Source organism: Phaethon aethereus, assembly GCF_964289735.1.
Source record: "Phaethon aethereus genome assembly, chromosome: 9".
Lineage (NCBI taxonomy): Eukaryota > Metazoa > Chordata > Aves > Phaethontiformes > Phaethontidae > Phaethon > Phaethon aethereus.
Window position 1 is genome coordinate 28,675,537 of NC_138585.1, and position 18,925 is coordinate 28,694,461.

Below are 18,925 nucleotides of genomic sequence, written 5' to 3' on the forward strand. Positions count from 1 at the left end.
AATGAGAACTAGATCCCAACCAACCATCAAAGCCAAGAAGACTACTATCTCTTGGAATGAGCTAATGTGTTAGACATGTCATTCAGACTCCTTATCTCAGTCTTGAGATAAAAGTTATTTTTAAAATTACATCTGGAAATATAACATAACCTCCTAATGACTCTGCATTACACCAGGCACCTACAAACAATTTAAATACAACCCGTTTGTGCAAGTGGAAAAGACTCTCCATTTAGCGCATTTCCACAGGCACAGGAGGAAAGCCTTCACGTGATGTTCTGTGAACAGTTCGAGCATGAAAATGGACACAACAAAATGGATAGTCCGACACAGGAAAAAGTCAGACCATATTTCTGGATACAGATTTATCTAGAAGTCTTTGCTGGAAAGCAAAGCCAAACCACAGTCTTCCAGTAGCAGTCAAGAGGCACAAACAAGAAAACAGAATATGCTATGGATTTAAAAACATCCGTGTTAAAAGGAAGGATGGAGTACAAAGTATGACTTAAGTTACAGCCATTAGCAGGAAGAACACCGTCACTAGCAAACATCTGCACAGTTAAGATCAATCTCACTGCCATATTAAAGGACAAACAAAACACCCAACAAACCCACAGGACCAACAGGTCTACAGAATTCCTTGGATAAGCCAGCTGACTTCACCAAAACAGCGAGATTCACACCAGGAAATTCACACCTGCCTGCTGGCTTCAAGCACAACTAACAGAAGTATTTCAATGCACCAAATTTCCCAAAACGGCACCTGTGGCTCAGGAGGAGGATCTGTTGATTTTGCTCTCATTCCTATCTGGCTTTCTAAAACACTCACCCCGTAACCAGAGCCACAATACCCCACATATACAGGAGACATACAAGAGCATCTCGGAGTGCACTGTGAAAAACACCTACACTGTCTTGCTTATGTGAGCTTGTCTCTAAGGGCTTAAAATAAAGAGTTTAATACGGTGCTATTGTAAGGAAATTTTTTTTCACGTTTTAATCCTATTTTTAGCTATTGGGAAGCTGGTGTGTATTAAAGGACGATTGATAATTTATTGTTTGCACTTGACATGAAACTGCTCCCTGGCTTACCTGTCAATGACCTCAAACATTTATTGTAATTCTCCATTACTGGGAGTGTATCTATATATACACTCACTTGCTATAACCCTTGTTTGTGGCCTCTGAGGCTTAGGCAAACTTATTCCTGGTAGATGCTCCCCTCCAAAAGCTCCCTGACCTCCTGCCTTCAGCTCTTCTGCCTGGGCTGCCTTCAGTTGGCAGCTGGAGCTTCTCTTCCAGGGTCATCCCCTTTGAGGACAGCAGCTGCAGATGTTTGGTCTTGCTTCTTAGCCCTTACAAATGCTTCCCCCCGACTCTTAATTTTAAGAGAAAATGTCAGCCACATTTACAGCAAACATTTTTTGTTACTGCCATGTTTAGCATCCTAGAGGGCTGATACATAAACATACAATGCTGAAAAACAGGGGCGCAGAAAAGAGTCTACGTAAGTCATGCTCCAACTTAACAACTTCAAATTTTGATGGAGCCCTATGATACTTGCAACTTAAAAGGATTACTTCTACCCCTCTCCTGATTCAAAAAACATGCAAGCCAAACCAAACCCCACAGAAGCAAGCAGAAGAACAGGCCAGAGGTAAATGGTCACACACAAACAGAAGGGAAAGGACCCTCCCAGGTAACTAAACTTTGTGTTGCAGCACACAGCCTTACACCAATATATTTCAAGGTAAGACACATCTTCTGAAGAACATAAAAAATCCTACCTGATAAAATTTAGCCAAAGTGCCAAAAACTTTGACCTCCAGTGCAGTGGGACACAGTTCCCACGAAAGCTCAGGTTTCGCACTGCCTTCAAGTATTAGTCCCTTAAACTCATTCAGGGTAATTACTTCTGATATTTAAGGGCACCTACCATTTTGAAGAAATGTGATTCTCTCTGAACAATGGCACACATGCTGTGAAAAAGCTGAAATATCAACTGAGCTGTTGAATAAAGTCTAGTGACAGCACAGCAAGAGGAGAAGGCAGTCATACCTGACTGTGCTCACACCTGGCCTCAGGCTTGGCAGGAAAACACATATCATTATCCCTTTCAGTATCATTTACACTTACCAATGACTTCTGCTTCTTAGCACCTTGCTCATCATGCCACACTTCGTTAATTAACAATTTTTGGGCAAAGCATTTTAAACAGCCATTAAAAACACTTGAAAAGGCTTTCAAACCCTGTGAAGGTTTATGCTAGCTGCAGGAAAAAAAGTGAAGCCTGGGCAGATGTGGACACAGACCAGATCAGACACTGAGAAGGTCTGGGGAACCAATGCAAGTCCTCCAGCCCACTCCTTGACCTGGTCTTCTCCACTCCCTTCTATTTCATCTTGTGTCCATACCACCAGGATAATTGAGAGAGAAGTTTCTTTTCAACCATATAGTAAAAGATTTGTCACATTAAACAAAGTTGCATTAAACAATTTTCCAATGAAAACAAGTATTTGTGACCAGTTCTACGACTCAAAAGTCTGAGTGCTGCATTGCTGCTAGTAAGCTTGAGCAAAAGAAACACAGAATGAGGACAGACATTACCAACCGAGTATCAGCTAAACAGGGAAAGGTTTCCTTGAACCTAGGCATATCTAGCACGAAGTGTGATACGGAAGGGAGTTGATAGTTATCCAAGACAGATAACAGCATATTTCGTGGTAGAAAATGTTATTAAATAAAGCATAGTAGTAATAGCCAAGTCCACCAGAAATAAGAGGTGTGCACAGTAGCTTCCAGAGCTACCACAGCAGCATACAACGAAGTGAAGGAATGGGAGAGCTGTCAGATTTCATATAAATGTTTAATGTCTCCTCACACAGAGCTCAGCCAGAAATCAGTATTCAAGCCAAGATGGGCAAGAGTCTGGTTATGTTATTCCTAGCTATGAGAAAAAGTTATCCACAATCTAAGAACACTTTGTTGTTACATTGCAATTCTAGATTAATAACTCCCTGAAGTAGAAAGAACAACATTTGTATAATAGTTTTGTATTCCAAACAGCTAATTTCCAAATGCTGGGTGGGGGGGGAAGCACATTTTTCTTGCAAACTAAAGCAGTAAGTCAGCAAGAATCTTTAAGTGTCTTGTAAAGTGATAATACATGATTCTTCAAGCTGGTTGAGGAGCTTACATGAGGAAATTGCACTGGTGTAGCTGGAAGTACAATACTGAAGTAATGAGCAGGCTGTATAGCCACGATTTCAGCTGAGACTGTGGCACTTCTGGTTTGTACACTTAGAATGATTAAGGCAAGAATGACTTCACACAGAGTGCTCCTGAAGATTTATCAGGGAAATAAGGACTTTAACACCAAAATAAGGAATTACCACCTTTCCTATAGACAAGCATATAAAATCTTCGACACCTACAATATTCTATCATTTTTATATTTCTGTAGAACCTCCATTTAACAGGTTTGAATCTACTGGCAAGACCAGTACCTTCATAAAGCACAAGGTGGTGGTTTCAATTTATGCAAGCCCCACAGTCCTTTACTGCAATGCCTACAAGAATGAGTTACTGAGATGTGTGAAAGAGGGGGTGATGAGGGGGGAAATCCTTCCTTCAGTTGAGTCCAATTGCCCAAACATTGCTACAGATGGTATTTTCCCTTTGCAGCACTAACTGTGGTTGGAATGAAGTGCAGTTTGGAGGCAGTCGGTAATCAAGTATTGAAAAAATGCATTGCTAATATACCAGGATAAGCTACAGCAGTTGCCCCTCGCTTCACAGTGCACATAAAATGGGATCCCATCACTAACAAGCTCACACACTGGTTTTAATGGTTACATGCATTTTTTGGGAAATTCAGCAGTTGTTTCTCATAACATAATTAAATACAATGAGAATGTTTGTAATGGGTAGAAAAGAAAATTCCATCCACGTGGTTTTGGATGAAGCAGTCCACCAGGTCTTGAGAGATTCACACACAGCAGAAAAACACAAGTCTCCCTACCACTAACATTCAAATTGGCCATTCCTTGAAACGCCGATTTTGCACAGTCACTACTGCGGGCACTCGGCACGCGTGGCAGCGCGTGAGCACAGCTTCAGCTGTCCCTCGAAACATCACTCGTTTCAGTGCAGGCAAGGAAGGTTGCAGCCATATTTTACTACCAATAAATCTTCAGGAAACTGGTACAGGATGCAAGATAGCAGTATATTACCACTGACATAAACACAAACTGAGTTCTAGCACTTTTGCAGGGTAGAAGGTAGCAGAGTGCCAAGTGTTAGCTTCTTGCAAGAGCCACTTGCACAGTCGACTTTGTATATTATTTTTCTTTTTGAAAAAACACTATTATGAGGTTTAAAGCATACACTATGTTTCTCTACCCCTCTGACAGATATTTTTGAACCTAGTAAATGATCTTTTAGCCAAACTAATGATTTTTCAGAAACACAAACAATTTGATCAAAAAACATTCCTACTACAGTCCTTGTTTCTAGTCTGAACTGATGACACTATATTTCTTTTAGCAGGGCCTGTAGTGATAGGACAAGGGGTAATGGTTTTAAATTAAAAGAGGGTAGATTCAGACTAGATCCAAGGAAGAAATTTTTCGCGAGGGTGGTGAAACCCCGGCCCAGGTTGCCCAGAGAGTTGGTGGATGCCCCATCCCTGGAAACACCCCAGGTCAGGTTGGACGGGACTCTGAGCAACCTGCTCTGGTTGGGGATGTCCCTGCTCATGGTGGGGGTGGGACAGAATGACCTTTAAAGGTCCCTTCCAAGTCAAACTATTCTATGATTCTTTAGAAATTTCCCCATATGCACCTACTTGTAATTCATCCCACACGGTCACTGCCTGGAGCCCCGTCCTGCCGTGTCCCGTCACACCAAGGGACAGGTTTGAGCTCACCCCCCTTGGTTAGCAGGGCAATGCCAGTGGGCAGACACACGTGAGCACACACACAGCAGGCTGCACAACTGCCTTGTGCAGACACATTCTTAAGTGCATGACCTTGCGTAACTTCATCTTACCTACGTGTTAAGACGGAGGTATCAATTACAAACCATGTGTGAAAGTAAAAAATTGTAGAAAAGCTTTATTTCCAGGCTACAGCTACCTACTGTATGTTCAATTCCAGCAAAATTTAATGTAGATACCACAAATTGTGCTTGGATTGTACTGCAGTGTCATGCTGACTAGGGGCCTAAGTACACACAGAAGGAAGCAAGTTATCAGAATTTATCCACAGCACTGAATCCATTAAAGCACCAAGGAAGAGAAACATATGATCCAAACTGTGCAAGCTCAGAAAGAAAGGGGAGAAAGCTCTTCACTCCCTCCACATATGCTCTCTCACTCTCGGCATAAAGGATGGCTTTCCTCAAGCTGGTATGCACACGGTTTGTTAAAAGCCTCTTCAGTTCTGAATGCACTTTTTCCTGTATTTATCTAGATAGTTTTATACAAGATAGCGATCATTTTGAAAGCGCAGTGGAGGTGGATTGGTCCTGGTGCACATGATAAATGTTCACCAATACACTGAAAACTTTAAAGCATTAAGAGTATTGTTCATACATGAACAAAAATCCCAGTTACCACAAAACCATCAGGGAAATGAAATCTTGACCTGTTTCTCAAAGAAAACAACTACCACTTTCTTAGGCATCATTTCTCTACACCTTATCCAACACCATGCCTCAGCTGCCATCTGAAGTTCGGTTATCGCAGCTGAACAGTGAGAGACAGCAGTTCGCAGCAGCCACAGTAATTCTGACAGGCACCAATCACTCAGAGCATTCAAACCAGTACTAAAGGTCACCTGAGCTACTTTCAGAGATCAGTAAATTCAGGCATTTCGAGCTCAACACACATGTATGTAAAGCAGATATTTTGATCTCTGTTTAGTCAGTATAAATTCAAAATCATATCATAAGCTGATGCAATTTAGGCAATGGATCTTGCATATAAATTTAAGTGCCGACTGCTGCGTACGTGGCAGTTACCAGAGGAACTACAGTGAAAAACAGGAAGCTGCAGAAAAGCAGCACAGAATAGTGTTAGATGCCTAGCAAAGAGGGGAGGAGGCCTACATGAGAGTAGTCTTAAACTTCTCAGTGCAACGGCTTAACAAGTTTAAAAATATGTTATGTTCAGCATTCCTGAATTCCCTGCTGGCTGTTGCTTCTGTGCAGTATTTCAGTTTTAACACAGAACTACAGCTCATAGTATTAGTGAGCAGAAAAAAGAAGAACAGCATGTACATCCAGAAAGACAGTGGAAACTTCCACATCCACTTGTCAAGCCAGTTCAGAAAGGAAATGAAGCTAAAACATTCCCTCTGTACAGGCGTCCCACAGCCCTCTTCAGAGCTGCTGAACACATTATTTGAAGGCACACATATGTGAAACTTTCAGTGCAAAAATCTTTGCACTTGCATATCTGATTTAGGATACTATTCTTGTAGTTGCACATGGAATCAGACATTTGCAGTGTCATACAGTTCCATACCAACTGTTCTCAAACTCATCAACTCTGCATATCAAACATGTTTTCCTACTTGAGCAAAATAAAGTGCAAGACAGTAAGGTTTTGAAAGAAAGCTGAATTTTATTCTACCTAGTGAGCTGAATTTGAGTAGTGTCATGTATCCAGCAGTTCTGGCGAGCTGGTTAAATGTGCCACCCACCTTTATGCACTTCACAGAAAAAGAAATCAAACTGATTTTAAGCTCAGGCTTGACTGGAACAAAGCCAGCGGTATTTGCACGGCACATTTGGATCCATCCTGCAGAAGACAGACTTTTAAGCAGAAAAATGAGTCCTATTCTCAAAGAAAACTCAAGTCTCACTTGAAGCCATATACTTTTAAAATGCTAAGTTTCTACACACTATTAAAACTTATTTCACCTTTTTATAACTTTATTGCTAGTAACAGTGAATGATTTTAAATACCAGTGATCCTGAAAGTTGTTTAAAAATCCCATTTACGCTTCAATAAAAATTTCTCACTCAGACTCACTGTAAGGCTTGCATGACAACCTGTCTGTCTAATTTACAGCGGCATTACTCATTTGGTAACATGTCTACAGGGAACCTCGCCTGCCGAGCTCCTTCCCCACAACAGAGCTTGCTTTGAGGTTTTCAGCCACAGACCTGGGGTCTTAGCCCATGTGTACATGATCAGCTGAGCCAATAAATCATGCTGCTTCAGTCTCCCTGTTACAGAACTGTCTCTTGTCTACAGTGATTATAAAAATAGCAATATATACTTGTTTCATGAAGGTCTTTATCTTTTTTGACTAGTCTGAAGTTTCTGAAGCAAACACTTGAAAGAGTCATTGTCTTGCTCACATTTTCCTTTGTTTAATTTCTAGAACCACTAAATTGACATCAGTTGTGATACATCCTGCCAAATCAATGCTATGATTTTGGAAGCACAAAATTTATACCTAGCACAGCAAGTGACAGACACTGAGACACAATACTTCCCCAGAATCAAACACAACAGGCTTCTCAGCACTTAATAAGCAAAACTATCTACAAGATGTTTTTGGTTTTTTCCACCTTGCATCACTCCCATACACCAGCTGCAGAAAGCAAGTTTTCCTGAGGTTACTATTCCTCTTAGAACCATAAGGATGTGTTTTACTGTCCTTCCAATATGGGTTAAAATCGTAAAAGTTGTTGCACCACCATTCTATATCTGTATCAATATCAGATAACCCTTGTTCAATTCTTGCACTGCCAGACCTTCAGAGCAGATACTGGATCCAAGTATTTTTCACACTACCCATTAATGTTAGTGGCACATGTAAAGTACTTCTCTTGCTTCAAACATCATTTATTCATATGAAATAACACAGGGTTTCATCTCCATGCATTTCTACCCACCATAAATTTAAGTGCCATAAAAATAATCTAGATGCTATTTCAGCTTCACCTGTGACCCCCAAGCACCGGGTTGGTGGTAAGCCCTTGCACAAGGCTGAGAAGGTTGCAGAAAGGTGTGCTATGAAGGCGGCAGCTATGGGCAGCCTGCATAGTAAGCCAGGAGAAAACAGAGGAGCAGAGCTGGCCAAGATAAGAGATTGAGATCTTTATAAGACTCCTCCAGCTGAGTGGGGTTGATGGCATTGGCTAGATATATTTAATGTCATTTATACCCTCAAATATATCCAAGACAGAGCACTCAAACATCTGAACTGGAAGAAAACAAACAGAGTGCTGGCAGACAGTGAGCCAAAAGTTTGTCAGAGGCACTTGGATTTGCAAAATTAAGTCCTCTACAGCCAATTTTGAGTCCTTGGAAATCAGTGGGAGTTTACCTATGTCATCACTGGATCAGAATTTGGTTCCTCATCCTTACTTATTATGACCTAGAAATTAAATCCAGCTCATACACAACCAACAAGGTATTTTTGCAGAATCACTAAGGTTGGAAAGGACCTTCAAGATCATCAAGTCCAACCATTAATCCAGCGCCACCATGTCCCCTAAACCATGTCCTGAAGTGCCACATCCACACGTTTTTTGAACGCCTCCAGAGATGGTGACTCCACCACCTCCCTGGGCAGCCTGTGCCAATGCCTGACCACCCTCTCGGTGAAGAAATTTTTCCTAATATCCAATCGAAACCTCCCCTGGTGTAACTTGAGGCCATTTCCTCTCGTCCTATCGCTGGTTACTTGGGAGAAGAGGCCAACACCCTCATTGCCACAACCCCCTTTCAGGTAGTTGTAGAGAGCAATAAGGTCTACCCTCAGCCTCCTCTTCTCCAGGCCTATTTGCAAGGGAAAAGTCTTAAGAGCAGAGGAAGCAGTGTGGTACACTTACTTTGTTTTAGAAGACTTGAACCAAAATTATGAGGGGAAGGGAGAAGCCAACAAGAGACGATGCATGAGAGAATGTCTGGTGGAGCAGAGACTCGGCGTAAGGGAAAGTGTAATGTGTTTCAACAGCAAAGAAAACAAACTCCATATTTTTACGCTACTTTCCAAAGCATCTGCACTTAAAAGAGTTGATCTGTTTGGCCTCTCTGCCAGATGTTTCTTATTCTTTTTATAGAAGAGATGGGTGAGAACAAACAGAGTGCATCTCTTCAGTCAGAGCAGCCTGCATAGCAATGACTGTATTCCCTCTTGCCTCCCTTGGAGGCAACCTGAACTTCACAGAACTTGGCACAAACACTAGTCAAATCAGATTATTGCAGTTCTCCACAATTTTCAATATGTGAGAGTAAAAAAAAAGTTTTGTTTTGAGTTGAGCAAACAATTGCCTTCAACTCCAGGTGCTTTGTTTTAAACCATCCAAATTTTTAACCATTTTTCAGGGAAGAGGTCATGAAAAGACTACATTCATTTGAGAACCGTTTGTCATGAAATCCAAGTAATCCAGAAATGTTTTTTAATCAAAACAACTGTGCCATGCTGAAGTGTTGGCAGTACAGTCCTCCTGTCAAAAGTCAGGCTGGAACCTTACCTGCTGTGAAATCAAACCTCCATTTGAAGGTGTTATTAAAATGTAGGTACAGAATAAGTGGGCTCTGTCTTCCCGCTCATGGCTAACCACACGCAGCGACGTACGCGAAGGGCAGCTTGTTACTCACTCCGGTACACGGCTGCCTCTTCTCCTCCAGCCGGCAAAACACGTTTACCAGAGCGAGCCAGGCAGAGCAGTGACGAGGAAATGCAGGTGAATTTACACCAGTGTGTGCTCTCAGCAGCATGCTCCGAGAACACCCTGCCCTCACCTTTCTGTTATTTCCTGTGGGGCTGTGAAACCAGCCGTAAAAGTCTCAGTCCCCTTCAGAAGGGTTTGTCAACTTTGGGTTTACGAATCCGGAAGATAATTATCAAAATTTTGCTTCTGAACAGAATGCTGGTAGCGCCACTTCTCAGTGCAGCAATGAAACCCTTTATAGGTCAATGTAGTTCTATTACCACAAGGTGAGATAATCTTGTGAGCTTCAAGAATAGCAAAGTAAGCAGAGCTCAAAGTTGTGAAAGCCAGAAAGTGTTTACACACACGTGCAATTGTGGAGACTGCAGACTTTCCCCCTGCTGTTCACAGCCATCTAACCTTCTCTCCTGGCTCCATAGCTCCATCCACCCTCCCCTCCACATCTCCATACATTTATCTTGCTTTTCAAGCCTCCTGAACATTCTCCTCAGTTTTGTTAAAAAAGAAAAACTGCTGCTGGCTTTCTGGGCTCAGGCCTTCCCACCCCCTTCAAAAAAAAAACTAAAAACACCCCCGCAGTTGTCCTCAGGCTGAGACTGCAGAGCAGGGCTTCCTCTCTCCGAGCCGCTGCAGACACTGCTCCATTCATTTTCCAGAGGCATTTTCCCACTGCTTAAAGAGCAGCACCAGAACCCAGCGATTTCCCTGCTGAAACAGCAGTTGGACATGCAGACATCCAGCCACCACGAGCTAGCACGGCCACAGGAAAGCAGAGGAAGGTTTCGGCAGAAGGGACCTGCCGCCACCTCGGCGCTGGCACTCCAAGGCCAAAGCCCGCCTGGGCCAGCAGCAGCTTCCTCGGGGCAATTTGAGACCATGGGATGAACCCTCACAAGGGCTGGGCCCACCGCAGCTTCACTGCCACGGCCCCGACAGCCTCGCGCTTTGAGCGGTGGCACGCCGCGCAGACAGCCCGCGGCATGCTGCTCCTGCCCGAAGGGGAGCCCCCAGCCCCACGGCTCCCGGAGAAAGAAACTCACGGATGCTTGGTACTATGCTGGGATGGGCACAAGAGCCCAATTAGAATAAAGCGTTGTTTTTAATTACACTTAATGCCATCACAGGATGAATGGGGCACATGAGCCTCCAGTTTTGCCCAACATGCATGATTTTGCTCTCACAACTGTCTAAAATCCTTTTAGTGAAGTCACTTTGGACTTCATATTATAAACAAAACCGGAACAAAGTCAAAGGTTATCTGCTAAATACACAGTAGATAAAACAAGCCAGAAGCCAAGAGCATGTGAATTTACATCTAATTAGTTCCAGACAGTGACTCTCTGGTCATGGCTAATCTCAGTGTCAGAAAATGTTTTTACAGGATGTTAGTGGGTTTTTTTGGTGGGTTTTTTGTTTGTTTGACATTTTTAATGATTCAGACATGAACTGAGTGTTAAAAAAAAGGAAGAGTCAAGTTGTCCTCTTTCTTTTTTACTTTCAGTGAAAAAAAGAATTCTGAAAAAGTATTTTTAAAAAATCCTCAATTTTTTTTTCAAAAAAAAATTTCCTGCTTTAGCTCAAATGCAGGAAAACTGATTTTGGCCAGGTACACTCTTGGGTTTTTCCATCTATCCTCTGCTTTCAACATTGAGCGGGTACTTCCTTCCTCAGCTGCTCTAAGGGACGTGACCTCAGAAGGAGAAAAAAAGGTATTACTTGGAGGCTGCCACAAGTACATCACTGTGTACCACCCTGTGTGCAAATCCAAGTCAAAGCACAGTGAAAAGAGGAATAGTAAAGTGAAGCTTCTTTAACACTACATACTCACTAATGTGTAACTAGTGCCTCTATTCTGTTATGAAACAAAGGAAAAAATGTGCACAATGGTCACAAATGAAGATGAAAATCTTGTGTGACTAAATGTAATATTTACTTGAAGTAAATCTGGTATTTACAGATTTGTTTTTTCAAGTGCTTTGAACATAAACAAGACTTTATAAATATACTGGAAAGTGTTTAAACTTCAGCCAGAAATGAATGTTTAATTTCAGAAATTAACATTGGCTTTGGGCTGACAGTGTGACAAAGCAGCAGCATCTGGGCCTTTGGATGAAGACCAGTTCACAGCAACAGGTTTCCAGTTTACAACTGCAATATAAGCCCGTGTTATATCATGTAACAGAGAGCTAAGCTTGCTTTGGAAATAATTCGTTCATGTGTATTATCCAAGTACCATCAGCCCTAAGACAGCATTGAGAAAAAAAGGCATTTTCTCTTCATACCATGAAAAATGCTGGAAAGCATGAAAATGAGGGGCAAATGTTGTTGCAGAAATAAGAAAAACATTGCTCAGGTTTACGAACGGAGCTGTCAAGCATGTGGCTTAAGAACTGCTGGAAGAATTAAGGGCACATTCCTTTCAGCTTGATTCAACAGTTTTCTTCATATAAAAATTACAGTATTAAGCTTACTGTTGTGGAAAGAGAACATATTTACTAGCTTTTAATAGACAGTTACCAGCTTTTAATAGAAAACTTTCAGCCGGTGTTCACAATCTACTGCAGTTTTATCCAAGACAGACATTAAAATCTTTATTGGTCTAACTAGAGTTACGCATTTCAATCATTCAAAAATAGCTGTTGCCAGTGTCCTGATCTCAGTAAAAGGCTGTTTGTATAGCAGTGGTGTATTTTACCTACAGATACCTCCTTATAGCCAGACAAAATGGCCATTTCTGATTCCTTTGCTTGGGAAGCGACAAATGCCACCATGAGACACAACTGCCTGTGCCCAAGCGTGAGGAATGGCCATGCCACCACTCCTGCGCCGGGTACCTGGCTGCACGTCGGTCGTGTGCTGCTCCCTGGAGATGCCCTGTGCAGCCACGCACCCGCCATCCCCGGTGCAGCCATGGCTGCGTGCCCCTGGCTGAGGCCCCCGAGCGCCACGTGCCGGGACGCTGCCCGAGTCAGCAACGTGCACCGTTCGCTGTTCCCGCACAAAACCAACTCCAAGAGGGTAGACTCCAGCTCATGCCCCACAGCCCACGCGGGCTGCAGTCCCAAGCAGGGGCTGCGTGCCAGCGTTGAGAAGCACAGACCCCAGAGAGCGAGAGGAGCCATCGGCACGGCCCTTCCTGGGCTGCCGGGAGCACGGAAGCAGACAGGAGCCGGCTGACAGCCAAGGAGCGCTGCTGCCGGATCCAAAGGAGACCGGCAGTAAACCACTAACCTGTCGAACAAGAGACAACCATGCTGACTGAAGGGCTTCTGAGTTTCCCCTGCAAAACTGCACTGACGCAGGTTTTTGAGCCAAGCCAGCTCTTCCAAGAGCCTCTCGTAGCAGCAGAGCAGCCCACTGGGAGGCCAGTTGAGCCTTCAGTGCGAGCAAAGGGAGCACAGGTCTGCTCACCCGCAGGCTGGCAGCACTTGCGGACAAGCTTTTGGCAGTGAACACGGGGGCCCTGTGCCCACGGCACGGTCTGGGCTGCAGCACACAGCCACTGCCGGCAGCGGTGCTGGGGACACTGCCTCTGGGACCTGACAGCCACCACCAAGTCATCACTAAATGGGCATTGCTCCATCTTCAGGAGTGGACAGAAAGCCTAAGAGATGGGGAAGTTGTTACGGAAAGAAGCCCACACACCCCGCCTTGTACAAAGGCCTCCTCGTGACAACACCAGTAAGTAACCTTTCCTACTCAAAGTAAAATACCAGTGGCTGGCATCAGCACTGAACTACCCTGAGTAGTACATATGGAAAAGCATAGTATAGCTTGTCTAAGAAATGCAAACGACAAGTCAGACTTACGGTAAGGTGCTAAAATATTTTTTTAAATTGTAAGATCCCATAATCTTGATGGAGTCAACTTTCATCTAATTTCTTTTTCTTTTAAAAAATGGGTTTAGCCACAGAATGTTGAAAACCAAAAGAAATCAATAATTAAAAACTATGTTCACCCTTTATGAAAGATTTACTAGGGAGATGAAAAGAGGACAATAGTAAAGGAAAGTGCTATTCATTTGGAAGTAAAATAGAAAGTGCATTTCTACTCATACCGAGTTTACTGTTGACTGCCACCGGAACAGGACAAAGTACACTTTATATTTCTTTTCCTACACGAAGCTTAGAGTCTCTGTTGTGCCTATAACTAAAGCAGTGCAAAGCAAAGGGTTACAAGGCATTTACTAACTCCTCCTGTGGCCTGCAGACACTGGGACAGCAGTGTGCTGTTTTGGCCAGACTCTTCGCAAAGCTGAGATGCATGGGTGTCTTCCTCATCCCCTCCAACACCTTGTGCCTCTGAAGAGCCACATTGAACTGTCACACGCTGGCACCCTTCTTGCCATGTGAAGGCTTCTGGAGCAGACCCTTGCACATATGACTTATCCCTACGTTTACATGTTAACTGATCGTACAGCCTTTGTTTCTCAGGGTCAAGAAATATGAAACATTACACATGGCAAAGAGGAACAAAGCCTTTAGAAAGTGAATAGATTTTAAAATCTGGATTCTTAAAAACACCCTTGAAAAGCCTTTACAAGCACCTGTACTTTGTACACAGATATTCAGTAGTTAACCTGCATCACAAGAGCACAACACAGCAAGTCTGCTGGTGGCAGTACTGAAGCCTGGCGAACATGCCACGGTCCTGCCTTTGCCCGTGTGCTGGCCCCACACTGTGGCTGGCGGCTCTGCGGCGAGGCGAGCTGCTGAGCTCCCAGATCTCCCCCAGCCTGCCACGGCCCACGCCGCAGCGGAGGAAGCGGCGGTTTGGCCGCAAGCGCTGCTTCCCTGCAGGAGAGGCAGGCAGGCCTTGGAACATGCCAGACCTCAGGACTGAGCAGCCCTGAACAGCGAGAAGGGGCAGCTGAGCCCAGGAACATCCATTTCAACATCTCTGGGAAAGAAAACAGCAACTGAGCGAGTATGGTATTCTGCTGCTATTGTGCTTCTCGCTTGCCAAGTGTTCTCTTTCCCTCTCCTGCTCTTGAAGGCAATTTTGCCTAGTTCTTCCTTCACCCTCCATCTTCGCAGCTTTTTAAACACAAAACTCAATCCCTTCCTCCCTGTGTCAAAAAAACACCTAGGTGCCACTGGAAGATGCAGAGGGTGGAGGACCCCCCCTTTCACTCTCCTGTAGTTCCCATTCCAGACCATTCCCCACTGCCCATCCGCCCCTAACCAGGCGCCCTGCCTTCGTGCCCGTGTCCTGCCCTTCCTCGTTCCACCAGCGGTCCGGGCTCCCCAGACAGAGTTCCTTAGCAGTGGCTACTCTCATGAAATACGTAACAGACAACATGAGAAAAAAATATCGAAATCTACCCAGCAAGCTTATGGCTTACAGGCTGCACTGTGAAAGAAGACATGCCTCTAAAAAAGGCCATATCAATCATCTGAAATTTGACTGTGTCATGTTAGTAAATATAATTTAGCTACTGAATGAATGCCAGGTGACTTATTTTTCATTAAAAGGAGTAAAATCACCTACTTAGATTGTTCCAATTCATATACAGTGTTAAATATAGCCCACCTCTTTAAAGTCATTATTTTTCCCTAGTGCAACAAAAAAAGGAAGTCATGCTTTTGTTTTTGAACTGTATTCAATTAAAGACTAAGACAGTCAAAGTTTTAGATTCTTAATGCATCACCATTTAATTTCTGAATGCAAGCCAAGGAATAAACATGAAAGCACATTTATTTTAGTGACTGTTGGATTGCTTCCAAATGCTCTCTCTATTCCACATCCCTAATAGAAAACTAATAAGTAAAACCAGATTATGCTGGACCAAACACAAGGGATCCCAAATCCCAGAGCCTGACTGCTCACCAGAGGATCCCTGCTTGCCCCAGGTGTCCCGGTGGACCCTGCAGCACCCTCCTGCCCTCAGAAATGCCACCCAGCCCCGAGAAACCTCACCCGCAGCAAAGTTCCCCAGCAGCTGGGCAGGGGCTGCAGGCCAGGGGCTGCAGGCCAGGAGAGCTGTGCTTTCCCCCTGCTCTCCTGCACCCACCTCTGCCCCATGGCGCCGGCACCAAGGTGCTGCCGCAGCTCTCCCAGCAGCCGTGCGGCACCGGGGCCGCACCGGCACACTGCGCCCTCCCTGCTGCTCCTCAAAGGGCTGGAACTTGCATTAAGTGTTATGCCAACAGCAACAGGGAGACAAGAAGTGGGAGTAAGGTGTAGGGTAAATAAATTTAGGTTTATCATATTTTGTTCTGTATGAAAGCATCAAATTTCTTGACTTTTATCACAGCAGTCTGATATTCTGTGAGAGGTTTTTACGGAAGAACACTTCCGCATTCTGGAATAGTTTGCAACATCCATCCTTGGAGAGTATATTACATTCAGTAATGGAAAGGTCATTCAAGCTGACTTTGGGTTCTGACACACACCAACAGAAACATACAGTCAAGTCCAAAATATACAGCATGTTTCCACAACAGATGAACCATAACGGCAGCCACCTGGGAAACCAGCAAGGAAATGCTCTGTCCTCCACCAGTCCATTCTTGCCTTACATACATGCCAATATCTTTTGTTCCATCTAGCACTGCTGAAGGGTGCCCAATCTCATTCCTTAAACTAGAACAGCTTACTGATCCCAAGAAGAGATGGCGTTTCCTCCTCCGTTCCCCCTTACCCCAAGAAACAACCACGGAAGGCAGCGCTGATGGAGCCAGCTCACACAGGAAAAGTTAAAGCTAAGAGCCCACCGATGGGGCAAAACCCCATTTCATACCTGGTTTAGACAAAGTAACAGCAACCACCAAAAAAGTATTGCTTGGGTAAATAAGTGCTATTACAAATGTAAGTCTATAAACTTCTTTGGATGTATCACATTGGGCTCTGGATTCATGGAATTGGAGTGGAATTCACTCCAGTGATAAGAACAAGTTCTTAGGAACTTCTGAGCCCAAGGAACCTAGATCTATGCACTTGCCAATACACCCATAGCTCAGAGCCACCCCACTGAAACAAAGCTCAAGATGTTCTAGAAATACCTTTAGTCATATAATTAATTCAAAATTCCTACCTTTCTTTTTAATCAGGAAGTCAACAGCATGATATAAGAAGCACAGGCTTTTAGCCACCACCCTTACTGAGATTATTGGGAATTATAGAGGTGATGTCAGTGGTAATGCCAGTTCAGTAGTGCACGCTCCTGTACATCCCACCTCACACTATCAAGGTCATCTCTCCCAGAGACTTAAGATATTTGAGTTGTGGTCCAGTGTCACACTGAACTTCTTTATATACTTTCAGACTCCAGACATTTCTACCATTACAGTTTAAAAAAAGGATGTTTTAATTTTTATTGCAGAGCTATGTTTGGTTTATATAATAGTTTGTATACTTTTCTGTACAAGTACTAGTTTAAACATAATCTGGACAACTATTTTGTAGGACACAGAAAAAGAAACCACACAGTATTACTCAATGTTAGAACGTAAGTAAACAACACAGACTTCAGAAAACTTAGTATGTTTATAAAGTCGTATTTGGAAGAGACTTGATTTTCCCTGTGGTAATCCGTTTTAAACCAGGGCACAAAACAAACATGTTAAACCTAATAAACAACAATATAGCTTTAGCATTGCTTAAATGTTGAACTACAAAACATTCAAAGCAGTGTTGAAAGCAGTCCAAAGCAGTTCAGTCATTTCTTGTAGGAGACAGCTACTACAAAAGCCTCTGCGAGACAACAGCTACACAGCAGTTGCTGCGTACCATTAAAGTAGCAGCAGGACAATATTATTGAGACAAAAGTAGGAGGAGACACACATAGAGATCATTATCTAGCTGTAACTTCATTATGAGAATTAAAACTTTTAAAGTGTTTTCAGTTAGGCATTTTATATTTGAAAGTGATTGAGATGCACTCTGCTGAACATAAAAATGGAGAAAAAGGAAAAAAATGACAAGTTTAAGCTTTCCACTTTTTTAAATCCACATCACACTTTCAGAGTTTTCTCCTCTCAAATGACTTTTCAGATGTTATTCAAGATAGAAATTATTCAATTACTTAAAGTTGAAGGTTTGAAAAAGTCACACCAAGCTAGCATTCTCCCTGCCTTCTTTATCAGCTTACTGATGCAAGTTCTCCACAAAACCAACACCAGTGTTACTTCACTTAGCACATTCAGTCCAAGAGTCCATACATTTACTAACTGCTGGTATAGATGTAACAGAAAAGCCTTCTAATAGAAGTTAAACTTACACAGGAGAATATACTTTTGGTTTTATGCAACCCACCATGGCAAGTTCAGCAAGTAAACAATATGCATTAGCTAAAAGCATTCTTACTTCCTCTACTGTGACCAAGTGTATTCTGATACAGCATTGAGGCTTTCTTACCTGTGGAACAGGCATCTTCTCTTCCCTCCTGGCAATATTTCAACCCAGAAAAACCTCTAATTTTCTAGTATTGACATCAACTTAGTAAGACCCATATAAGAATTCCTACATTTGTAAGACTTCTCATGTCCTGCTACTAACAGCTTTCAATCATAAGGCCCAGAAGTATTGAATCACACAGAACAACATCAAGCCTTACAAGACAAAAGGTCTGAGCCTACATTTACTTTTAAACAGTCCCTGCAGATTTGCATGAGCAACATTAAGCACAGTGTGACTCACCCTTCTAACATCTGAAAACAATGAAGTTCTCTGGCTAATTAAAAACGCTGACAAATTGAGAGCAAAACCTATCAGCTGTGCAGAAGAAAGGCTGCAGTTGTGACCTGAAAAGCTAGCATACATGGCTTTAAAGCATCCCACTTCTAAAATTTGAATGTAATTGTAACTGGGAAATAAAACATAATACAATTCAGAAACATACTCTCATTTGTAAGTAAGTTGGACATAAACCATGCCTTGTTTCTTCTCCCCAGACTGCTTGTTTGGGTGGGGGGTAGAGGGCTTTGTTTGTTTGTTTGGGGGGGATTGTTTGTTTTTTTCAACTATTTAAAAGATTAAAGACCAGTGTGCAGGGTCATCTTCACGAGGTGACAAGTTCTTACTTCATCACAAGCGAAGATTATCTTACTTTATCACAAAGCTTTTTGTTTGTTTTCAATTGGATGGTAGGTAGGTTTTAATATTCTTGTTAATGAACTGCCAGAACATCTTCCTTTAGCTGCTGCACTATACCTATAGGTTACATAGGCTTATAGATTTGTAAGAAACAACATGCTGCCCTTTGGACTCACTTATTTTTACGTAAAAC